Below are 26,620 nucleotides of genomic sequence, written 5' to 3'. Positions count from 1 at the left end.
TGCAAATCTAAAGGAATCTAGGGGAAACTTTTTTCAAGACCCTGACCAGATAGAAATAGGAGTAGGTGACATGATTAATTTGCTCAGAAAAGCAAAGCCTCATATCAAATAGCACTACTAAACTCTTAACCTTCTGAACAGGTATTGGAAGACGGCCAAGTTGGAGGACCGCAAGAAATATTGCGGAATGCTAAATTATTTCATAAAAGGAGCATCTTCGTCTTCTCGAAGTTTAATTTGAGACAATTCTCCTGCATCCAAGTTACAATATGTGCCAGGCAGCTATGAAACTTGTTGGCAACCTCGTCACCTTTAGGTTAAATTGACACAACTATTGGAGTGTTATCGGCATTGAAGGCAACCGAAAAGCCATGGGACCGAATGAGTTTAGCCAGAGGGGTGACACAGATGTTGAAAAGCATGATCCCTGGGGTATCCCACATGGGAGGTATAAAGGTGTGGAGGTGAAATCTGCAAAAGGAACCACTTGTTCTCTGTTATATAGAAACGAGCTAAGGATGGTAATGGCTGCGTCTTTAATGCTGATTCTCTCTAGATGGTTGATAAGAAAAGAACGGTTTACCATATCATCTGTGGCCGAGAGATCGAGAAGAATCAGCACAGCCCTCCTGCCTCTATCTACCAACATTCTAATCACCTCTGTAGCAGCAACTAAGGCTGACGACCCAAAGGGAATATCCATCAGCAAAGCCCACACTATTGGTGATTTGGAGGAGACTGATTACCTTGTGTCATATTGACGGACCCTAACTGACACAGGACGGGATCAAACTCTCTGTAGGCTCAAACATACTTTCAGTGTCTTCCAAAGTTGTCCCAGAGGCAGCAAGCTGTTCATCCAAAACAAAGGACTCTACAAGTAATCCTATGCACTTAGTCTCCTGGAATGTTGCAGGGATTATCTCAAGAATAAAGAACCCTGATTGGATTCAATGTGTTAGGCTTGCAATATAGTCTATGGTCAGGAAACGTAGGCTCTTGAACCTTTCGATTTAGACGGGTTCTTTTCATTTAATAGTCCCACCAAAAGATTATACCCTGGTAGCCCTAAGAGAGGGCTTTGTATTTTCATCTCTATATCACCGCCAAAATTAGCAAAATTAAAATTATTGCTTTTTCTCTTTATTTTCAACTGCTGTATGTCCAAGTTGGCAATTTGAAAAGCGCTGTACTAATTAATCTGTATTATGATGATGTTAACCCAAGAAGTAACTCAACAGTAATAAATGAGCTGGAATTTGAATTGAATACATTAATTTCAAATAGGTATTCTGCAGTAACTATTTTTTGGGTTGGAGATTTTAATGTATCCCTGTGCACACAAAGGACAACTGCTGTTTGTGGTTTGGCTGATACTGAAGATCATGATAGCATGCATTTTAAACATCATCGTTCTGGCGAGGCTCTTAATCCATTGTTGGTGAAATATAATCTTGCCTTTGCTGCTGATGTTTGTCCAGGCCCGTACCAAATGATACCGATATTTAGTGGGGGAGGTTTTGGCACTACTATTGGTTATACTTTACTCTCCCAGGAATTGTCAGCTTGGATTTAGGATTTTCATATTGGTGCAAATTGTTCCAGTGACCATACTCCACTCTCTATTAAGTTGAGTGCATCTATTGATTATGATATGGTTGACTCTGTTCAGGCAAAGTTATACTTTTCTAGTTATAGAGGCATTTTGAGGAAATGGAGTAATTTGGACTCTAAACAGCTACTTTGAGATTTGATGCAGAGTAGAGGGGGCAGGTGGGTCTTGGGGTTTCTGTTTAGATTTTCCTGCAGACCCCACTGAGGTAATGAACACTTATTGCAGCTTTCAACATATTTGATTACCACTTACAAAGTTCCCAGTACTACCAAGCCTTGTAGATAGTTTAATAGAGCCTGCTCAGTAACACATAGAAATCTATTAGAAGCACTTAAGAAGAAACCTCGGTTTCGAGAGGAGTTCCGGGAATGCAGGAGGCTCTATTTGGAGGTGATAGCTCATAGAGTGTATAACATCAAAAACCAAGCATGGGAAGATCTTATTAGTGCAGGTGAATTAAAACATAGTAGAGCATTTTGGAGGGTTATTAATCAACCTTATTTTTGTGAGAATGAGGCCCCGAAGAGGGAAACCTTGATCCCTTCTGAAAATTGGGTAACTCATTTAAGCTAATAATACTCTTCCACACAGGATGGCTCTGAAATGTGGAGGATAATGAGGGCCACATGAGTGCTTGTAGACTTTTCACTCCAGCCTTTGACGTAATAGAGGTTGTTTCAGCCATCAATTAGTCCACCAGTGGTAAGGCACTGGGACATTATGGCATACAGTTTGATGTTTTTAAGGATAACCTAGTTATATGGGGCCTCCCTAATAACAAATGCTTTAAGGGCTGTTACCAAACGTCAATTTTCTTCTGAATGGCTAGAAGCAGCTATTGTACCCATATTTAACACCTTGAATGCTAAGGCAATTCATCCCGGATGCTGACCACCCTTGACTCCCATTGTTCATGACGAGCTCAGCTCGTCATGAGCACACGAGCAGTGTACTGCATGACGAGCTGAGCTCGTCATGAGCATGGAAGGGGTTAAGAAAGGTGATAGAAACAACCCAGCCTGCTATTGTCCAATTTCCTTGCTGGACTCTACTATTAAGATATTAGATATTAAGATATTAGGTAAGGTCCTTTTGGCTAGGCTCGAATCCTGCGTGTAACAGAATGCTATCCTGAAGGATGTACAATATAGTTTTCGTCAAGGCTTAGGGGCGGTAGAAAAATCTTTACCTTTTAACTGGTAAATGTACCAAAGGCATGCCCACCCATCTGGCTTTTATTAACCATACTAGCGTTTTTGACTCTGTCAATTGTTAAAGCTCTGGTCCATAAGGTGGGGGATGGATGTAGAGGATAAACACTGATTAGACTCTTGAAGGATATGCACAGGGTCACTACAGTGAGGGTCGGCTTTGGGCGAAACGGGGAACGTACAGAGCCTATGCATTTTGTTGGAGGGGTTTGTCAAGGTTGCATATTAGAACCCTTTCTATTTACTCTTTATATTAATGGGCTGTCTGACTACTTAGTTAAATATGGAAAGGATCTTCCTCTTGTAAACTGACGCCCTATCCGGTGATGCTGTATGCAGATGACACAGTTCTGCTTGCCAGAACGGCAAACAGATGTTTTGAATCATTTTGCCATTTTTAGGAACAATTTGGACCTTAAAGGTAATCTCACAAAGATCTTTACTATGATCTGTTGGCCAAAGAATGCCAAAACTCGCCAACACTTAATAGAGGGTTTAGCACTAGGGCAGGCTAAACATTACAGTAATTAAGGTATTCCTTTTAGTGCTTCCTCAACTGGACTCATTTAATTAATGTTAGATCTCAACAGTTCGAGAGCTCGGCGGAGGTTATTTAAAAATGTGCACAGAAACTTGATCATAAACCTGTGAAGGAAATGCTAACCTTATGTATAAGTAAATGGCTGTCCATTGCTACTTATGGTGCCGGTTTATGGTGATACCAGAATATTGATCAGCTTCAGAAATAGATAACAGATTCGCTAGAAGACTTTTGGCGGCTCTGTAGGGTTGGTCTCCCTCTGTATGCAAAGGTGAGCTAGGTCTATCATTTTTGGAGAACCAGGTGAAGCCTAGCCCACTTTTATTTTGGATTTCGATACAATATAAACAGTAGCAGATCCTCACAACAGATTATAAAGTATTGCCAACCTTTGGATAAGGCTCACTGTATCCTATGGTTTGCATTGGTAAAAAAAGGCATTCTTTGACCTGGGATGGACAGAGGTTTTTAATAACCCTGAACAAGCTGGTAAAAGAACAGGACAGGGTGAACCTAAAACAGGCTAGGTTATCTCAGATAGTTAATAAAACTACAGTTCCCGACTATCTTGATTTGCTCACTGGGGAAGGGTTCCAGCTTTATCTGTGGAGGGTTATGAACCCCAAGCATAGATTCTACTCAACACAATTTAGTCTAAACATGGTGCGTTTTTGGTGGCAGTCCAAACCGCGGATCTTGGGCAGATGATCTTATTGTATGTGACTGTGACAATTATACCGCACAAAGGACTTTGCACTTTATTCTATTTTGCCATCTTTATTCTGAACCTAAGAAACGCCACCTTTTGCCTTTATTAAGTGATTTATAGATAGGGAGGGCCAAACAAGAATTAAGAGCATTGCAACAACTGTCTTCTAATAAGATGCGTGTGAACATCATGTATTTCATTTTAAGAGCAATAAGAATAAGGAATCACTATGTCTTTCTAGTAAGATAAGGCTTACCCCTATATAAATGTAATTTTATGTTTTAATGTCTCTTTTTTAGTGTGTTTTCACTGTATGCTGGATGTCGTGGTTATTTCTTTTTAACCTGTATTGTATTTGTTTTATCTATTGTTATTGGAAATAATGAATGTACTTTTATGGATGCTATTTTAACTGAATAAAGTTACTTTGACTGACTGGCGTGCACTTTGCCAGAGAATCAATTTGACCATATCCAGGCATGTTGATGAATAGCCATGCTGAAACCAACAACCCTGATAAGGCGATACATGGTACATGAACCAGCACAGATAACATATTTGGCCATGTTTTGCCCATCATGTATCATCTTGCCCAAAGAGGTCCTCAGATCTTCCAAAACGCTCATCAAGATCTCGCTGGCCATGCCTCAAAAGGCATGGGTGCATCAACTCAACAAGAAGACTTCACTGACAAACCACATTGCCAAACTGGTTGAAGAGATCATGCTTATGCCAAAGGCGTCATTCCAATTTAACTCCTTATTTTAAATTGAGATGGTTAATTCTATTTACCTCTGTAACTTACATTGAGATTCACTTTACTGGTCGAGGCCTACACAAAAAGGCTCTCAGGGGTGGAATGCTTGGTGAGCGGGTGCTAGTCGGCGACATGTGGCCACCTGCCTGTTTACAGACAGACAAGAACATGGTTTCAACCAGGTAGCCATCAGAGTATCTGTCGACTATCACTGAAAGTAAGCAAGGGCTCAGATGTTGGTGGGCCAGGCTGTAGGGTTTTAATCAAATAATTTGTTTTAATCTAAATGGAGGGCAGCTGTAGCTCTAGCACATTGGATTCCCTGCGAGCCACTTATGTGAATGAGGCACTTTCCTTCATAGGTGGCCGATGTGACGACTCAAGCTCTATCTTGGGAGAGATGTCAAGCCCACTGGGATTTAGTAAATAAAAGTATAAGGCGTCATCAGTGTAATGAGGGGTGAACAAGCTAACCCCTCACCATTATCATCCTGGAATGGACCTTGCTCTGGCACAAAATTAAGGGCAGCACCAAAAATGTTATGAAACCTCTATAGATAGCTGCAATGCAGTAGAAAAACACAGGGTAAGAATCAGGCTGCGTGGCAACTGGTTTCACCTTTGTAACTGTGTTAGCTGTGAAGCTGTATCCAAAGGAGGGAGATTAGAGAAGGAGATCAATCGATCAACGGACACAGTTAACCACCCACGGGGAGGGTGGAAGGTCCAGTTACAGCTTGTGTCCGTGTTTTACACTGAGGAAACAAAAGGGGTCGCTGTACTGTTCCTATGGGAATTGGGGAAAGTGTCTAGCTGGCATGACCACGGATGTTGGAGTAACATCCTGGGGCATCCATTTTGTTGGATATAATGGCCTCACACACCCCAAAGGATGTCATGCTTCATCATCGGCGGTTGCTCCTCGTCGGGGAGGCGGTGCAATCCCCGACGGGCTCACCTCAAAGAGGGGCTCTTTGGCGGAGATCTTTTTCCAACTGCCTTATGGTGAGGTGGGGGTGTGTGGACCGGGCTAGGTGTGGTGGTGTGTGGGGTATTAAAATGTAGCAAGGGGTACCGGAATTCAATTTATTCAGGGGGTCCCCTGGCTGCAGTTAAAAAGAGGGTTTAGGCTCACTACGAGTCAACAAGTTAGGTCAGGTGACCCTAGATGAGGCTAAAGGTGATGAAGGTCGACATGTTTCACGCTATGGGTATAGTCACCCGCGATTCATCAGGACCGTGTAAAAAGTGCAGTGTCAAAACATGCTAGTGTCATGTGTGTCTTATGTTTACCTCTGTGGGTACTCCTATGCCTAAAGGTTGAGGACTACATGCCACATGAGGGGTCGGCGGGATTAGACATCAGGGAGAGCCCAAGGTTAACGCTCGTACCTCCTGTGTCCGCGCTGATAGACCTACCCTTCACCGCCGCGCTCATCTAGGGTCACCTGACCTAACTTGTTGACTCGTAGTGAGCCTAAACCCTCTTTTTAACTGCAGCCAGGGGACCCCCTGAATAAATTGAATTCCGGTACCCCTTGCTACATTTTAATACCCCACACACCACCACACCTAGCCCGGTCCACACACCCCCACCTCACCATAAGGCAGTTGGAAAAAGATCTCCGCCAAAGAGCCCCTCTTTGAGGTGAGCCCGTCGGGGATTGCACCGCCTCCCCGACGAGGAGCAACCGCCGATGATGAAGCATGACATCCTTCGGGGTGTGTGAGGCCATTATATCCAACAAAATGGATGCCCCAGGATGTTACTCCAACATCCGTGGTCATGCCAGCTAGACACTTTCCCCAATTCCCATAGGAACAGTACAGCGACCCCTTTTGTTTCCTTAGCTGTGAAGCTGTAAGGCAAAAGCAAAATGAAACACAAATGCATTTTGACAAATGGTATAGAATCAGGAAAAAAAAGCTGCCACAGCGCGATAACATATGTGTGCATTTGTCATCATGGATGCACACGTAGGTGTCATGACGTAACAAGATGGCTGGGGTCAATCTTGGAAGGGTAAATAAAACACATTATATGTCTGTGAATACACCAGCGTGAATCGGATGGCCAAGTAACAAATAGCAGTTGGCAAGCTCTCCCCAAAAACAACATGTTCAATAAAAAAAAAAAAAAAACACATCAGCACTGTGACATGAGGGAAAGGGGAGGAAATGAAGGAGTAGTTGGGCCTGAAAGAAGTTAATGCTAGTAGGAGGATAGGTTAGACAAATTTCCAGTATCACTTTGGAGGGCATTCTGCACGCATGTAGACACTTTACTTGTGTGGAGACACTTTGCACATGCACGATCATGTCAAAAATGTGAACCTCTTCTCGATGTCAGGCCCTTTAAAAAGATATCACTCTGCCTTATATTTTTAATTGCCGAGTCATACTGTATTTGAGTTCCAACCCCTTTACTACCTCTTGGATTAAGCCGTGACTGCTTGCTATTGGCACCTTTGGAGTAGCAAGGTTACAAAATTATTAACTTCATAATCTAAATGTAATGACCAGGGCCGGACTGCCATAGCAGACACGGGGTGTTTCCCGGTGGGCTGGAAGGATGGGGGCCGGTTTTGGACGGGTGGGGGAAGTGGGCTCCACCACTAGATTTGGCATCTACCATGGCATTGTGACTTTATCTCAGTATGCTGTAAATAAACAATAAATTATAAATCAGTGCATGACCTACAATACAGTGGCTACTACTTTGTCCATTGGTCTTTCCATCAGAATCACTAATACTCTAGTTGTGGTCTAGTGAGCTAGTTGGAAACTGTGGAACCAAGAGTCATGGTTTTTAATTGCAATATCCCCATTTGCTACATTGTGTGCTCTTAGACAAATATTGGGGTGTGGACAGACTGTCAGGCAGCAATGAGACAGACCCCCCAAAATGCATAAAACTGGACAGTTAGTACCCATAGCAGGGAAACAAAATGGGGAGCAAGGCAAAAAGAGTTGGAGAGCAATGGAGGAACTTGGGAAGGAGTTAAAAAAAGAAAAGCAACAAAATATCTAGACAAGGGGTGTCGTTGGAAGCAGCGGATAAACTGCAGAAAAGAAAGGAAAGCGCTACAAGAAATGTATGAGGAAGTGGGTATTTGGGGCGGCGGGACACACGGTAGAGGTAAAAAAACCTCTGTTCTCCCATAGAGTGCTGAAAGAACAAGCATTTATAATGCAATGGTCTCGTCTTTGTTAAAGTTAGAGCTATTGGCATTGCTCATGACATTTTTGTTTTTAAAACATATAAATAAATGGCATTGTCATTTACAATGCCAATAGCTTAATCTCTCGCAAATGCGAGACCTATTGCATTTGCACCCACACACACAGAGCCATACACAGAGCCACACGCACCCACACACACACAGGTATTCTAGATGACGCTTGGAAGCTTAAGAACAAAATATGCCTCTTCCTAAATACCTTTCACCAATGGTTATGTCCATTATCTGATTCCCCTGTGCCTCCTGTAGCATCCTCCCCAGGTTGGATACCCACAAAGGAATATATCACATACAGAGCTTAGTAATACACGTCTTTATTCATCTGCATATACCTGCGAACTTAACTTTCTAAACCAGCCTTCAGTGCATTCCGCTCTAACACTTACCTCGCAGTTCTACAGAGTCCATCTGGAGACAAAAGGACTCCATCCCTTCTATTTCACAAAACACTACAAGTCCAAAAGTCTGCAGCCCTGTAACTGTTAAGTGTACATGGTAGTTATGTGCCTCTGTCACTCCAGTCATGACCACGATCACCAGACCCTATATTCTCCATGCACTCACCTTGCCCCCGTTGGTAAAGCGGTGAATCCAGATGGTGGTTAGACCCGGCACCATCAGACAACCAGTCATGACGGCCATCCCCGGGAGGATCTCGTACCACATGAGATAGCAGAAAAGGATATTCTTGATATGAGGACAGTGGATTGCACCAATCTGCAGCACTGGGTCACCCTACAGTTCACAATGCACCACCGGGTCACGGTCACAAGAAATCTCGCAATATTTCCTAGACTGCAAGAAAGCTCTACAGGGACGACGGAATGAGGGAAATTACTGTATCAAAATGGGCGGCCATGTTTAAAATGCGTGGGAACCCATTATAAAACACATTTGAACGGAAATTGAATAAGTGCTCTGCTGCATGTTTGCCAAAGGTGGTTAGAAAATAGTTTGAACTTGTATTTACAAGTGTATTCTATAAGTATATTTTAAAGCATATTTAAAAAATACTCAACATATCGGTAGATGCGGACTAACGTAAATATTAACTTCTTCTGAGGGAAAAATTAAAATAGATTGTAAACGCTGGTCGAAATACGGGGATAGTGTCTACAAGTTGTAAATCTCATGACCCTTTGTTGTAGTCCAGATGTCGCGTAGAAATTCGAGTATAATAATGCACCTGGGGCGGTGTATGCTTAGGTGGTGGTTTGCACACCGACGTCTGGCTTCACAATACCGCCGCTAATGATCCTGAATGAGACGTTCTGTTGTGTGTGGAGAAGATTTTGTAGTGGTGTTGTTGAATTAACATGCGAAATACTATTCAAGACTACTGACTACTGTGTGCGTTGTAGTTAGCATATCTATTTTAATGTGGCAATGAGCTAAATGGTTTAGCATTCAATTCTCGATGTCAATATTTTTAAAACAACACGCAACATTTTTATACAGAGAATATTAAGTTGCATATAAAAAAATTATAAATATATCAGGAAATATTTCACTGGCAATTCATTATTTCTCCGGACGCTACCGTTCAACTAAAAGGGAAGTATATGCAATACAAGAGGGCTGCCTCGTTTACCTAAGGTTCTTGTATTGGGCGATCAGTTCCTTCTGGCTGGCCCAACGCGTAATGTGCTGCTTAGTGGGACAGTGACGTCTCGCGTGTTTTTGTTGAAGTTGATGGCCGCCAGTTGCTAGCTGCTCAGAAGCAGTGACTGGTTAGAGCAGTGCTCTGCTGTTGGGTGTTCCTAAGAGCGGGTGAAGTTCAATAAGGCCCACTCACAGCGCCGTCATGCAGGAGGACAAGGAGAACACTAAGCCGCGCGACCGGCGGTCGGAGCTCAGAGGCGAGGACTCTGAGTGGCAGGACAAGATGAAAGAAAAGAAGGAGATCTTCAGTAAGGTGCGCACAGAGATGTACTCCCGGGACAATGTTAACTGAAGGCAGCTGCTTCACCAGAGTGGGAGTGGGGGGTAGTAGAATGGCCACAGCACATTGACCTGGTCTTGGGAAAGTTCCAGAAACCCTAGCAGTTATGGTAACACCCGTGTCCTTAACCCAATTCCTAGCAATTTGTCAGTCACTAAGCCCCGTCCTTTTCGGATTAGGGGGGTGTTTTGGACGGATGACATCACAGAGAGAAAGGACAGCAAAAAAACATGCCCCTCAATCCAAAACGAACAGGGCTTACAGTGAGACAATGATGTCACAGAGACCTCTTCTCCAATGGCTGGCCGCCGTTTAGGAGGCCAGCCAATGGAGAAGAGGGGCGGGTTTAAGCCTCGATACTCTGAGACATAAGATCTCGCCAGCGAGACTGCGCATGCGCAGCCTACGCTAGCCGAGACCTAAAAAGGAGCACCCTGAATGTGAGCAACGAAAGAATACACGTAATCCAATTAAAAGGATCATAAAGAAGCTTTGGTCGAAGTAAGGGACAAGCAACAGCATAGGAAAGGAGCCACTGAATAATACTCAAGCAAACGAGATTGTCAAGCAAGCTGACACATGGTAAGGAAGGGGCTTCCTCAAAGACAAGTGTAAGTTTCGGTATTGTTTACCATAGTTCACCGCGAACAACAGCTAAACGCTGTCTGTGAGAAATACCTAAAAAGGAATATTTGTCCCATGGGATTCAAGCTTCCTTATGGTATCCGGCTAAATATGAGAAAAAGTACACAACTTCTCAAAGATGGCTGCTGCTAATGAATTCTTAGAACAACAGAAAGGTCAAATAGCTGAAACTGACAACGTGACTGCATGAGGAGCACCTCTAGTATCATGGCTGTCAAGCTGAGTGTTTAACACAATGGTCCTAATATGTGTAACCCTTTAAGGACCTAGGGCAGTTCAACTCAAAGCTGTTGGTGTTTTTGGATCTGGCCCTTAAGGTCCCTGTATTTTTCATCTATAAAGGGTGCACATCTTTATCCCTTGTCACCACTCCCCTCACATGAACCAGATGTGAGTTACCTGGCCCCAAGTGGGGAGAGGGTGTGGTCTAATGGCTACTGTGGTCGATCCCAAATCCGGGGAACCGGGTTCGAGTCTCGGCAATGACGCTCAACATCAAATGTTTCTGGGCAAATCACTTAGGGCTAGATGTAGGTAAATAGTATTTACCGATTCGTAAATACTGAATTTTACAGATTCGGTATTTACAAATCGGTAAATGCTATGTAGGTATTTTTACCGAATAAATTACTGAATCGTTAAAATTCGGTAATTACCGAATCGGTATTTACCGATTCTGTAATTGCCATTGATTCCTATGGGCCTTGAGGCCCATAGAAACCAATGACAATTACCGAATCGGGAAAATACCCATTCTGTAAAATTACCGATTTGTCAAGGGGGACAGGGTGTCACTTTGACACCCTGTTGCACCCCTGATTCAGGCTTGTGTGCCATGTGACACACATACATGCCCTTAGGGCATGTGTGTGTGCCACATGGCACAGGTGTACATGCACAGATGTGCATGTACACAGGAATTCGTTATTTACCATCAAATAGTATTTCATGGTAAATAACGAATTCTTAAGGGCCTGTGGCACTGTTTTCAGTGCCACCTACATCTAAATTTACTGATTCGGTATTTTACCGAATCGGTAAATTTACCGAATCGGTACATTTTATGCCCCCTACATGTCGAAAACCAAATACCAGTCGGTAATGGCAGAAATCAGCCATTACCGACAGGTATTTGGCAACCTACATCGGGCCCATAATCTTCCTGTGCCTAACAAAAATAAAAGTGTCCTTGTGAAAAGCAACTGGTGCTCATGTAAAGCGCTCTGATACCTTTAGGTCAGGTTTGCACTATATAAAACTCTAGAAAAAAAAAAGAAATGAGCGACTATTGCTTAGGATTGGCAAAAAAAGGTCATTTTGCATACCTACTGATTTAGTTACATTCCATTTATGTGTATTTTGACATATCGTGCATCAGTGCAATTTGGTTGTAGGCAGCGCTGAATAGTGTCACGTTCAGCAAATACCATTTAAACTTAAAAGCAGCAGGAAGACGCAGTACATTCATGTCTGCCTTCCACTACTTTCCTAGTTCTAGCCTCATTCAGCTCAGGGAAAACATGGGGCCATCTATTTTCCTAGTAGTAGATGGAGGACCGACTTATGTATCGCTATACCGGAGGCTAGGGAAATTGGGTAAATTGAAAGAGCAGTGGTACCAGCAAGTGCTGCTGCACTTCTATGAGCGTTTTAAATTTTTAAAAGTTTCTTCTGCTCCACATATATGTAGAGTGTTATGAGGAAAGAACATAGCTGAAAAGGTGAGGGAGGTGGTAGAAGAGACTAGATATCCTGGGCGCTTGATATTGTTTCAAAAGTGTGTTTTCCCACTTACGATTCTTCCAGACGATGGACCAGGCTGGTGATGACGTGAAAATACCTGCCTATCCTAGAGCTCAAGGAGAAGAAAGACTTGAGTTAAATAACATGGAAGCAATAGGAGCATGCAGTCTGTGATAACGTGAAAGGACTTCATATACAATAGTAAACGGGAACAATGAGACTCGGAAATAGAGTAGCAGGATAAAGAGGGAGCGAGAGCTCCTAGGAGAGGCACGCCCCAGAAAATTGGGTACTGAGTCTTAGACTAGAGCTGTAGAAAGAAGATGCGACAGCCCAGGAACTAGCGATCAGAGCACACCACTTGCATGATTTCAGGACAACTGGTGCTATCAGAAGCACAACACAACAGGCTAGAAGGATGGCAGTAATCAATAAGTAATGAACATCACACATATATATCTAATTTTGCACAATATGATGCGTGAGATAAAGTTGATTGATAAAAAGCAAAATGGCATACATGCCTGTACATGTGTTTGTGACAAATTATATGAATTTTTGTTTTCACTGTGGATTAAATGCATAAAATAAACAACCCCTTGATGGTGGACCACTAATATGGTCAGAAATGCACTGAAGTAATTTCAATGTATGACATGAAATATCATACAGACAATTAATTTTGGAACTGCCCGATAGAATTCAAGGATGGAACAAATAACATTTTAATGGGTGGTTCAATAAAAAGAATTAAGCATATAAAGTGTAATCGACCATTCCTTTGGATGGAACTAAAAGTGGAAAATCATGGAAAAGAATGGTAAGTGAATGTGGTATAATGCCATACTTATGAGCACTTAAGGACTTTTCGTACAGAAGGGCACATGTGTAACAATGCGGCAGTGGAACATTAGTGATTTTCAATACGGAAAATTAACGGGTACAAAAAATGTTGCTCCAGGAATGGCGAAATCATGCAAATTCGTGGCTTACAAAGGCGTTGAGAATACACCATGTTAAAATGGCTCCGTTTTTATTGAAGGACCAATGATGCATGTGCATTCAGAGGAGACAAGAAAGCAATAAAGGAAACAAGCATTTGCAATGCAATAGGTCTCGCAGCATTAAAATTTGAGTTATTGGCATTGTATATGACAATGTGTTGCATACATTTTTTTAACAAAGTCTGTATTGCTTTATGAAGATTATTTGCTAGCTGTTAGTTGTTGCTGAATAGTAAGCAATGTTGGCAATAATATTAACAGTTACTTTTGTAGTTATAAGTATTTCTTGTTAGCAGTCTTTTGAGAGTCAACAAAATATTTGATACTTGTGCTTATTCTGTAGTTTGTAAATAAATATGTAAACATTGTCTATTTGTTTAGTCAAAGTTTAATGTGTAAGATGTTATATCTTCCAATATTTGCATATCTACGTTATATGCTGATACTATTAAGTCATAGTAAACATTTAAGTTTCAAATTTCACATTTTGTTAATTTGAATATTGTATACGCATAAATTATTAAGTAAAAATAAATAATAATCTTTCAAATTGAGTAGCACAGAGTGTTGAGTTGCAAGTGGCGCAGAGTGTTGAGTGGCGCAAAGTGTTGAGTGGCGCAGAGTGTTGAGTGACGCAGAGTGTTGAGTGGCGCAGAGTGTTGAGTGGCGCAGAGTGTTGTGTAGTATTCCATTCTGTGCTTCACTCTCCCTTTAACCATGTACTTCCCTTCCTATGTTCCATTCAGAATTGTTTTGATTCTTACTGCCTGGGGATTCTTAGGGATCCTTGGGAATGTAATGTTCTATTAAGATCAGTTACTACTCTGCATCTGTTCGTGGTGGTTGTGTAAGCTGTCTCCTTGGATTAAACTGATTCAACCATCAAGAAGCCTCTTTCTGTTTACTACATATTCTGGCGACGATCGGGATATCAAGCTTGAAGCTCAACTGGACCCGTGTTATTCTTCATTTATTTTTTTTTCTTCAAAAAAAAAAAAGAAAATCCAGTTTGGAGACAGCGTTCACCGTTCACAGTGTGGATCCTTTTAAGGTACTTTTCTAAAAAATTCTATGTGTTAAATTATAACACCAGCGGCAGTGTTCTTTACTTAACGTGCCCTGATTGCACCTGCGGCTGTTTCTCCGTGTTTCATGCATCTAAATTTAAGAATTCGAGCGTTCCGCGCTCACATTCTGGAGAATTTCATTTCACTTTTATTTTGGTCTGTCTCCGTGTGAAATTCCCCTTTCTGCCAGTGTTTTCGTGGAATTATTGGTGTTTCCTACGATCCTTTTGCTGAGGTGCATCTTTCAAAAGCACAGAGACTCACCTGCATCTCCGCGTGCGCTCCACTCGCTGCCGGAATCCTCTCACCATTCTCCCGGAACAGACGCGTCATCCTCACACGCTGCCTCCGTGTGTACATGCGTTGTTAGACAGCGTCCTTCTACGTACAGCGCTGCGTTCCAGCGGCCATCTTGAGTTGTCACGGCAACAGACTCCGATCCGAGTCCCGTTTTAATTCTTTGTAACGTTACAAATATTTATGTAGTTTAACTCCGCCACATCGATATTCACCACAGTTATTTGTGTACCTTTTATTTTTGTGTTTTATAATCCATTTCCTGGTTGTGGTTTCACTTACGAGGGAATCGTTTTGAACATCTTTATTCACAGAGAAGGTACCTCAAACTTTGATGTTATTGTTATATACTGCATTTTTGACAATTTATCCAGCCAAATAACTGTGACTTTTATTTCTATTTTCCTTTCTTTTACCTGTTTTTAATACTTGTTCGAAAAAATGTCAAATAACATAATTTCACCTGCACATTTCCTACCTTCGGCTGGTGATCCCAAAGTAGAATGGGATCTTTGGTATCCAACTTTTTTTAGCTTACGTTGATGTGGTAGAAGAAGACGGCTGTTCTCCTAAAAGGAAACTCGCCTTACTTAAAAATTGTCTAGGTGGTGCTGGTCTTAAAGAACTAGAAAGTCTTCCACCTATTGACAATTCTGGTGCTGGTGATGTAAATGTTTTTGAGGTTGTTGTCAAGCAATTAAGCATCAGATTTGGTAGGAAAATCAATACTGTGATGGAACGTTTTAAATTTTACTCTAGAATTCAAAAAGAAGATGAATCCATAGAAACATATGTAGCTGCTCTACGCACCCTAGCTAGTTCTTGTTCCTTTGAAACCATTGATTTTGACCAAGTTTTAAGGGACCAAATCATGATGCGTACCAAAAGTAAAAAGATACAGGAACGTTTGTGGATGGGCACTGAGACCTCTCTTAACGCTGTCCTAAACATTGCAAAAGGTATTGAGCAATCGGAATTGTTTGTTAACGAAATAAGAGGCCATGATGTCAAAACTAAAGTAACTATCCCGGAGGTTTCATTAGTCAGGAATCCCCCAAATTACAGAAAACCTACTTCCAATATCACTAGAAGGGACAACTTTAGCAGAGACAATAGAACTTTCCAAAGAAGGTCTCCTATAATTTGTTATAGATGTGGTGCTAATGACCATGTAGGAAATTACAAGGGGTGTCCTGCTTGGAACAAAATTTGTGTTAAATGCAAAAAGTCAGGTCATTTCACTAAAATGTGCAAATCCACGCAGAAAGTCAATTTTTTATCACATGATGAGTATGATGACTGTGAACAACCTTCTGAAATTAACACGATGTTGTGTGTTGGTGATACCGAGTGCAAAGGTTTTCCTAGGGACATCATTCTTATTAATGGTGTAGAAATCTCCATGCTCATTGACTCTTGTGCTTGGTACACCATAATAGGCAAAGATGTTTTCGACAAGTTTTGGTCCCCAAAAGAACTGTTACCACCTGACATACATCCCGGAGGGTATACTGGGAAGAAGATAGGCCTTGAAGGTTTTATGTGGGCAGAGATCAGCTTTAAAGATAGAACTATCAAGGGGAAGGTTTACGTCTCCTCGAAAGGAGCATCTATCTTATGTTGGCCCCATCAGTTTGACTTAGGGATCAAACTTGATCCCAATGCCTCCCCTCCTGTATATGTGGTTTCTCCGGCTAATTTCAAACACCGCATTATCCTTAAAAAATCAGCTGTTCCTGTCCGACATAGGGTCAGAAATGTACCCTTGGCCTACCGTGATAAATTAAAGTTAATTTTATCTGACTTAGTTTCAAAAAAAATCATCGAACCAGTCGAGTCATCCCCATGGGTTTCGCCCGTTGTTTTATCCCTTAAAAGCAACGGTGAGCTTCGTCTGTGTGTAGATCTCCGCAGCTTAAACAAGGAAATCTGGATCGACAGACATCCTTTACCCAACATACATGAGCTCATTTCCACTCTCTCTGGCGCCTGTGTTTTTTCCACACTTGATCTAACCAGCGCCTACCATCAGGTAATTTTACATGAAGACTCCAAATTCTTAACCACTTTCATTACACCTGAAGGTTTGTTTCAGTACCGTCGTATGCCCTTTGGTCTAGCTAGTGCAGCGTCCGTATTCCAACGCCTCATGAAGACACTTCTGGAAGGATGTGAGGGTGCAATCGCCTTCCAGGACGACATCTTGGTACATGGAAAAGATTTTGAGGAGCACGATAAAAATTTAGCTAAAGTTTTAAAAAGTGTACAGGATTTTGGTCTCACTCTTAAATTATCAAAATGCAAATTCAGACAAAGTCAGGTTGAATACCTAGGCCACGAGATTTCAGCGCTAGGAATCAAACCCAAACTCAATCACATCAAGAGTATATCTGAAGCCCCTGCTCCTTTGAACAAAGATCAACTTGTTTCCTTTCTTGGTCTCACAGAATTTTATAGTAAATTTGTCAAAGATTATGCTTCCAAGGTTCACCCTCTCAGGGTGTTATTGAAGAAGGATGTGAAGTTTTTGTGGAATAACGATCAGCAACATGCTTTTGAATTACTTAAACAAGAAATCATTAGTGCTCCTTTCCTAAGACCTTTTGATTTAGAAAAAGAATGCATAGTGTGTGTGGATGCGAGCAATGTTGGCTTAGGTTCTGTCTTGATGCAAAAAGACAAGGGTGAAGAGTACGTTGTGTCATATGCTTCAAGAACCTTGCGGGGCGCTGAGTTCAATTACTCCACAATTGAAAAAGAGCTACTAGCTTGCACCTGGGCCTCTGAACATTTTAGGCAATTTCTTTGGGGAACTAGGTTCTGTTTAAGAACCGACCATAAACCCCTAATCAATATGCTGGCAGCTGGTGGTGGCAGGACCTTAACAGCGCGCCTAGCACGTCTTGCAGCCAAATTGCAAGAATTTCAATGTACTGTGGAATATGTCCCTGGACGGTTAAACGTGCACGCCGACTGCATGTCCAGGTTGCCTTTAGTAAATTCTATTTTTTCTCTTAGTTGGAACAATGAGTCTGATGTTGTTTCTAACATCGATGATGTCAACGATTGTGGTCCAACTGGTGTTTCTCCTAGCATCTCTGAAATTGAGTGGAGGGAAGCCATGGCGAATGATTCTGACCTTGCTTCCTTAACCAGGCACTTACAATATGGTTGGCCTCATGAGCGATACTTATCTGGGGACATTCTTTCCTTTTTTAAGGTAAATGACGAACTCATGTTTGACCAAGGTTTCGTGTTTCGTAGCGACAAAATCATTCCCCCCACTTCTTTGAGAGAAAGAATTATTTCCATGGCCCATGAAGGCCATATGGGCATGTCTGGCACAAAAAGGCGCATACGCGAGTTCTACTGGTGGCCTGGTGTAGACAGAATGGTTGACAAATGGGTTCGCTCATGCTCCCCTTGCGACAAAAGTGACAAAACCGTTAAACCCTTGTCTGTCGCCACTACTCCCATTGAATTTGTCTCTTGCCCCTGGAAGAAATTGGGCATTGACATAATTGGACCTCTTAACTTGTCTTCCCAGCAAAATGTGTTTGGTCTGGTCCTTATCGATTATTTTTCTAAGTGGCCAGAACTAAAAATTGTCGACAAAGTTGGCTCCACTCAAATTATTCAATTTCTTGATGAGGTTTTCTGCAGGGAAGGAATTCCCGCGGAGATAGTGTCGGATAATGGTCCGCAATTTATAAGCAAAGAATTTTCATCTTTTATCCAGAGATGCGGGATTGTGCACAAAAGGGTGTCGAACTATAATCCACAAGCCAATGGTCAGACGGAACGCTTTAACCGTGTCATCAAAGAGTCCATTCAGCTGGCTGTTAAAAGCAATCTTGACTGGAAAAAAACTCTGCGTTCCACCTTACTGTCTTACCGGACCTCTCCCAATTCTGTTACAGGGTTTTCATACGGACGCTGCACTAGCTAGACCAAAGGGCATACGACGGTACTGAAACAAACCTTCAGGTGTAATGAAAGTGGTTAAGAATTTGGAGTCTTCATGTAAAATTACCTGATGGTAGGCGCTGGTTAGATCAAGTGTGGAAAAAACACAGGCGCCAGAGAGAGTGGAAATGAGCTCATGTATGTTGGGTAAAGGATGTCTGTCGATCCAGATTTCCTTGTTTAAGCTGCGGAGATCTACACACAGACGAAGCTCACCGTTGCTTTTAAGGGATAAACCAACGGGCGAAACCCATGGGGATGACTCGACTGGTTCGATGATTTTTTTTGAAACTAAGTCAGATAAAATTAACTTTAATTTATCACGGTAGGCCAAGGGTACATTTCTGACCCTATGTCGGACAGGAACAGCTGATTCTTTAAGGATAATGCGGTGTTTGAAATTAGCGAAAACACCCAAATTATCATTAAAAATACACGGAAAATCTCTTTTTAATTGGGAAATAAAGTCATTTTCCGGAGAAACCACATATACAGGAGGGGAGGCATTGGGATCAAGTTTGATCCCTAAGTCAAACTGATGGGGCCAACATAAGATAGATGCTCCTTTCGAGGAGACGTAAACCTTCCCCTTGATAGTTCTATCTTTAAAGCTGATCTCTGCCCACATAAAACCTTCAAGGCCTATCTTCTTCCCAGTATACCCTCCGGGATGTATGTCAGGTGGTAACAGTTCTTTTGGGGACCAAAACTTGTCGAAAACATCTTTGCCTATTATGGTGTACCAAGCACAAGAGTCAATGAGCATGGAGATTTCTACACCATTAATAAGAATGATGTCCCTAGGAAAACCTTTGCACTCGGTATCACCAACACACAACATCGTGTTAATTTCAGAAGGTTGTTCACAGTCATCATACTCATCATGTGATAAAAAATTGACTTTCTGCGTGGATTTGCACATTTTAGTGAAATGACCTGACTTTTTGCATTTAACACAAATTTTGTTCCAAGCAGGACACCCCTTGTAATTTCCTACATGGTCATTAGCACCACATCTATAACAAATTATAGGAGACCTTCTTTGGAAAGTTCTATTGTCTCTGCTAAAGTTGTCCCTTCTAGTGATATTGGAAGTAGGTTTTCTGTAATTTGGGGGATTCCTGACTAATGAAACCTCCGGGATAGTTACTTTAGTTTTGACATCATGGCCTCTTATTTCGTTAACAAACAATTCCGATTGCTCAATACCTTTTGCAATGTTTAGGACAGCGTTAAGAGAGGTCTCAGTGCCCATCCACAAACGTTCCTGTATCTTTTTACTTTTGGTACGCATCATGATTTGGTCCCTTAAAACTTGGTCAAAATCAATGGTTTCAAAGGAACAAGAACTAGCTAGGGTGCGTAGAGCAGCTACATATGTTTCTATGGATTCATCTTCTTTTTGAATTCTAGAGTAAAATTTAAAACGTTCCATCACAGTATTGATTTTCCTACCAAATCTGATGCTTAATTGCTTGACAACAACCTCAAAAACATTTACATCACCAGCACCAGAATTGTCAATAGGTGGAAGACTTTCTAGTTCTTTAAGACCAGCACCACCTAGACAATTTTTAAGTAAGGCGAGTTTCCTTTTAGGAGAACAGCCGTCTTCTTCTACCACATCAACGTAAGCTAAAAAAGTTGGATACCAAAGATCCCATTCTACTTTGGGATCACCAGCCGAAGGTAGGAAATGTGCAGGTGAAATTATGTTATTTGACATTTTTTCGAACAAGTATTAAAAACAGGTAAAAGAAAGGAAAATAGAAATAAAAGTCACAGTTATTTGGCTGGATAAATTGTCAAAAATGCAGTATATAACAATAACATCAAAGTTTGAGGTACTTTCTCTGTGAATAAAGATGTTCAAAACGATTCCCTCGTAAGTGAAACCACAACCAGGAAATGGATTATAAAACACAAAAATAAAAGGTACACAAATAACTGTGGTGAATATCGATGTGGCGGAGTTAAACTACATAAATATTTGTAACGTTACAAAGAATTAAAACGGGACTCGGATCGGAGTCTGTTGCCGTGACAACTCAAGATGGCCGCTGGAACGCAGCGCTGTACGTAGAAGGACGCTGTCTAACAACGCATGTACACACGGAGGCAGCGTGTGAGGATGACGCGTCTGTTCCGGGAGAATGGTGAGAGGATTCCGGCAGCGAGTGGAGCGCACGCGGAGATGCAGGTGAGTCTCTGTGCTTTTGAAAGATGCACCTCAGCAAAAGGATCGTAGGAAACACCAATAATTCCACGAAAACACTGGCAGAAAGGGGAATTTCACACGGAGACAGACCAAAATAAAAGTGAAATGAAATTCTCCAGAATGTGAGCGCGGAACGCTCAAATTCTTAAATTTAGATGCATGAAACACGGAGAAACAGCCGCAGGTGCAATCAGGGCACGTTAAGTAAAGAACACTGCCGCTGGTGTTATAATTTAACACATAGAATTTTTTAGAAAAGTACCTTAAAAGGATCCACACTGTGAACGGTGAACGCTGTCTCCAAACTGGATTTTCTTTTTTTTTTTTTGAAGAAAAAAAAATAAATGAAGAATAACACGGGTCCAGTTGAGCTTCAAGCTTGATATCCCATCCTCGTCGCCAGAATATGCAGAATATTCCTTGGGAATGTAATGTTCTATTAAGATCAGTTACTACTCTGCATCTGTTCGTGGTGGTTGTGTAAGCTGTCTCCTTGGATTAAACTGATTCAACCATCAAGAAGCCTCTTTCTGTTTACTACATGTTGAGTGCTGCAGTGTGTTGAGTGGCGCAGAGTGTTGAGTGGAGCAGAGTGTTGAGTGGCGCAGAGTGTTGAGTGGCGCAGAGTGTTGTTGAGTGGCGCAGAGTGTTGTTGAGTGGCGCAGAGTGTTGTTGAGTGGCGCAGAGTGTTGTTGAGTGGTACAGACTGTTGAGTAGCGCAGAGTGTTGAGTGGCGCTTGGCGCAGAGTGTGTGGGGCGCAGAGTGTGTGCGGGCGCAGAGTGTGTGCGTGGTGCAGTGCGTGTGTGTGTGCGGGCGCAGAGTATAAGCCAAAGGTGATCAAAAGACACATAGCTCATTAAAGTCAATACGATATTATGGCTGCACTGCGGCATAATGAAAGGAGCATGAGGAAACATATCCTCCACATCAAAAGAGGCGATTTAAATAAAGACGACTGAACTGGTAAATGGAGGAAGGCTGACAGAGCCAATGTATAACCTCTAACTGTGCCAAGACAAAACCTTGCTGGACTAAGGATAAGCTAAAAATCAGACATCCTTGCCTGTTAATGTTTAACACTTTTCTTTGCATACCAGAAATGATGCCTTAAGCCCATTCTTTTCCTGAGGCTTTTTTATTTGGTGATGAATAGCTCATGACTTGAGTCTCTTCTTCTACACTAGGTAAGCTAGTAAAGTTGCAGCTATGATGATTAAAAGTGTAATATCTGCAACCTCAATAACCCACTTTCGTAAGATACCGAATTTCACTGAATCACTTTGTATATAAGTGAATTACTACTTCTGCTACCTACTTGTGTGCTTCAGTTACCATTTTTGATAAAGCATTGCAGTATTCTTTTGATAAGTCATCAAAAAAAAACAAGGGAAACGTAGCGATTGTTAAATATGTTTTGAAACAAATGCGATACATTTTATTTTGTATTTCTCAAATGGTCTAACATAAATCTCTAAACAGCCAAAGAAACTTTGTCCAGAATCCAAATTCTAAATATATTTGGGTTTTCTTATGGACGCAGTTTGCACAATCACATATGCATTGTGTGCAGCTTTTAATGTGCATATGTTGTGTGTATGCAGAATGTCATAATGTTAAGGAAAATGGCGGCTATAATGTTCTGTAACGCTATGTAAGTTATCGAGCGTTGCGGTCTAGGTTTTTTTTTAGTTTACGTGTATTTTTGGCTTGACGTGTGCCGCAGCCAATAATATTGTTCCGTTGTGTTACGTAACGTAACGTACTAATTGCCGGGCGTGTAAATTTTAGCTTGTTAACCGCGTTGCTTGGCGAAGGAGTGTCACGTTTGCTGGGAGTTTGCCTCGTTTGCGGTGTAAGTTTTTTATGTTAAATATTAGTGTTGTAGCATGTATGTGTTGATGTTTTTGTTATATATGAGTATTGTAATGTTTGTTTTCGTAACTGAATATGAATGTTTTGTAAATGTTGTTTTTTTCGCTACGTGCATATATGTTATATTGCGTATGTAATGTTTGTGTTTGTAATTTATCGTGTGCTATTTATTGCAATTTTATATTTATTTTTTAATGTGTTAGCTATTGTAACCTGCATACGTTATTGTATTTATAATGTATTGGTGAATATGTATGTATTATGTAATTGTAAATGTATGTTGTGATGCTATGTGTTATATGTTATGTGTTTTGCTGTAAATGTAATGTATTGTAGTACAAAAAGTGATGATACAGGGTGGTTAAATGTGTAAGCAGATTGAAATTGTAGGAATTGTGGTACTAAGGGTCACTATTAGTATAAAATGTATTATTTGGCATTTATGTGTACAAAGAAAAAATGGCATTTAAATTAGCAAGGCAAGTTTAAAAGTAATGTTTTAGAATATCGTGACAGCCTGAAAGTTGGCGACTTTTTGGAAAACGGTATTTGCATATGTGACGTGCTAATACTTATTATTGAGCATACGCGACTTTTTAACGTTATTGCTTGTGTTTTGTATTTGCAATGTATTGAAATGCAAATTGAGTTTGTACATGTTAGCGGTATTAGCGAAGGTAGCTGTGTGTATAGCGTTGTATTGTCATCCAGAAACCACCGGAGGGGTCCCGCCTGTGATCGGTCATTGCGAAGTTGCTGAACTACCATAACCGCGATGTCATATTGAAGCAGGCTAGGCTTCGGGAACCGATCTTATTTGAGAACACTCGTATTATGGTTTTCCCGGACTACACACATCTGGATCAGCAGCAGCGCCAGCCCATCCAGGCATCTAAGGTCCGTCTTCGTGAACTTAAGCTCCCCTATGCTCTCCTCTTCCCGGCCCGACTGAGAGTGGTGTTCCAATCGCGCGCACATTTCTTTGATACACCGGAGGAGGTTTTTCAGTGGACTGACGAGAACGTGCGGGTGCGGCCACATATACCGCCAGGACTGCATGCTGACTCCTCAGCAAGGGGAGCTCCATCTGGGAACGCTCAGGGCTCTAGCCGAGAGGGGAACTGGCAGTCCAGATCGCGGCGGCGCACCGGCCCTGGTGGGGCAGATGATCCGAGACCCCCGGCATCCGAACATTGAGCAGTAACTTTGGGCTTGGCTTGCTATATATGCTCTGTGCTGCTCTGCTTAGGCCCCTTCTGCTGACATGGTTTGGCTCTGACTTTGAGTGGTTGGCTGTGGGGAAAGGTTTCTGATGTGGGTCGCTCTCTTTCCCCCCCTTTCTTAGGGTTTGGTGGTGGGAGGGGGTAGGTCTAGCAGGTATGGTTTGTTGGGAGGGGATCCATAGGGGTGGGGGACCTCGGGACCTGAGTTGGGGCTGGGGTACCCACCTAGCCGCGACAGATACTTCAACAGTTTTGAGGTATGGGGGTGGGGGTTGGGAGTTTCTGGTTGGGGGGGGGGGTGTCTGGTTGGGGATAGGGAGGATGCACAGCTTGGGGGGCCCGGAATTTCAATTTATGTTCTGTCCTTTTGTCCGAATGTCCATGTATTCCTTGAAGCGACTCTCAGATGATGCCTTGCGATGATACGCCCCGGGGGCCCCGGGCACCCGGCGTCTCCTTAGCTGGAACGTTCGGGGTATTTTGGATAAAATCAAGCGTGGGGCTGTGTTGCGGCAGGCGAAGCGTCTAGGGGCTGACATCCTTCTGCTCCAGGAAACACACCTGTTGGGTACTAAGGTACTGTGCCTGCAGAGATTTGGCTACCAACAGGTTTACCATGCTGGGTTTGCGTGGGAGTCCAGGGGAGTTGCTATCCTGGTTCATCATAGGGTCCCATACACCCACACAAAGCTCTGGCAGGACACGCAGGGGAGATATGTAGTGGTATAGGGGGTGGTGGGAGGGACTCCCATGCTCTTGGGTTGTGTATATGCCCGCCGCCTTTGCAATGGTCCCTCATAGAGAAGCTATACACTGTTTGGGCTGATATCCCGGATGTGCTGATGGCGATTGGTGGTGACTTGAATGATGTTATGGATGCTGCTAGGGACAGGTTCCGGCAGGGGGGCCACCCCACAAAGCTGCAGGGTTTGGTGGCTGCTATGGACTGGGTTGATTCATGGAGGCATGCTCACGGCGCTGCGCGTGAATATACATACGTTTCGGCGGTGCATGGGTCCTTCACGAGACTTGACTACATTTTCATTCCCAGGCCGAGGGTGGGCTGCCTGGAGTCGGCGACGATCCATCCCCGGGGTCTCTCGGATCATTCCCCGGTGTCAGGTGTCAGTGGAGCTGCAGCTAGGTTGGGGGAGACAGCCGTTTCGGTGGCGCATGTCAGTGTGGCATCTGCAGCAGGAGGACTATAGGCGACATATGCGGGAGGTGCTGTCCGCCTACCTTACATCTAACGTGGGCTCTGTTGAGGGGGCCACTACGCTATGGGAAGCCCTGCAACCCACACTGAGGGGAGTGGATATCGCCTTGTGTGTGGAGGCGCGGAAGCACAAACGAGAGGCATTGTACGTGCGGAGGCTGAGGTGGGGGCCTTGGAGTGCAGTAGTAGACAGACGGGTGAGGCTTGTGGTGTGAGTCAATTCCTGCTGGCGCAACAGTCTTATGCTGCGTTACTTATGGACGAGGCTCGTCAGATGTGGCTTGCCACACGTGGTAGAATCTGCCAGTGGGGAGAATAAATCCAGCAAAATGTTGCATAGGCTCTGTCAAGGGGTCTTTCATGCACAGCAGCTACCAGAGCTACTGGATGATGCAGGGGAACCATTGACGGACCCCGGTAGTCTGGCCGACAGCTTCGCGCGGTATTATGCGGAGTTCTATGCCACGCGGGAGTGCCTCCTGCCTGCTCAGATTGATAATTTTCTGGCCGATCTGCCTCCCAAGGCGGTGACGGATGACGCGTGTGACAAGTTAGATCTTCCCCTGTCAGCTGAGGAACTGGGCACTGCACTGGGAGAGCTGAACTCGTGGAAGGCCCCTGGTCCAAATGGTTTCCTCAGTGAATTTTTTAAGAAATATAATACCCAACTGGCTCCTCACTATCGGGCGGCCTTGGAGGAGGCTAGGGATCAGGGTAGGCTTTACCCAGACTGGAGGCACGCGGAGGTGGTGGTATTCCATAAGCCGGAACGGCCCCCAGAGCAGCATTCCTCCTATCGCCCCATCTCGCTTCTCAATGTGGAGGCCAAGGTGCTGGCCAAGGCTCTGGCCAATAGGCTCCTTCCATATATAGTGGACCTGGTGCATCCCGATCAGGCTGGCTTTATGCCGCAAAGGGCGACCAGACACAACATTAGATGGGCCCACGTGGCGATGGAGGCGATCAGGGTCAGGGGGCAGCAGGCGGGGCTTCTCCTGGCCGATATTGACAGAGCGTTTGATTCCCTTAGTTGGTTGTACCTGTTTTCATTGCTCCCGATGCTTAATTTGGGCCCTCGTTTCCTCTCTTATGTACGTCTCTTGTATACCGACCTGACAGCTTCGGTTCCGGTGGCGGGAGCGGTGTCCTCCACATTCAACATTCGGCGCGGCACCTGACAGGGGTGTCCGTTGTCGCCCTACCTGTTTGCCCTGACCATGGAGCCCCTCGCTGCATGGGTGTGAATGGACGCTTAGCTGAGTGGATTTGACTGGGTGGGAGGTCCGTCCGACAGAATAGCGCTGTACTCGGATGACGTCCTCTTATTCCTTACAGATCTCCATAGATCAGG

This window comes from Lissotriton vulgaris, chromosome 5 (assembly GCF_964263255.1).
Source record: "Lissotriton vulgaris chromosome 5, aLisVul1.2, whole genome shotgun sequence".
Taxonomy (NCBI): domain Eukaryota; kingdom Metazoa; phylum Chordata; class Amphibia; order Caudata; family Salamandridae; genus Lissotriton; species Lissotriton vulgaris.
This window is presented reverse-complemented; position numbering follows the sequence as displayed.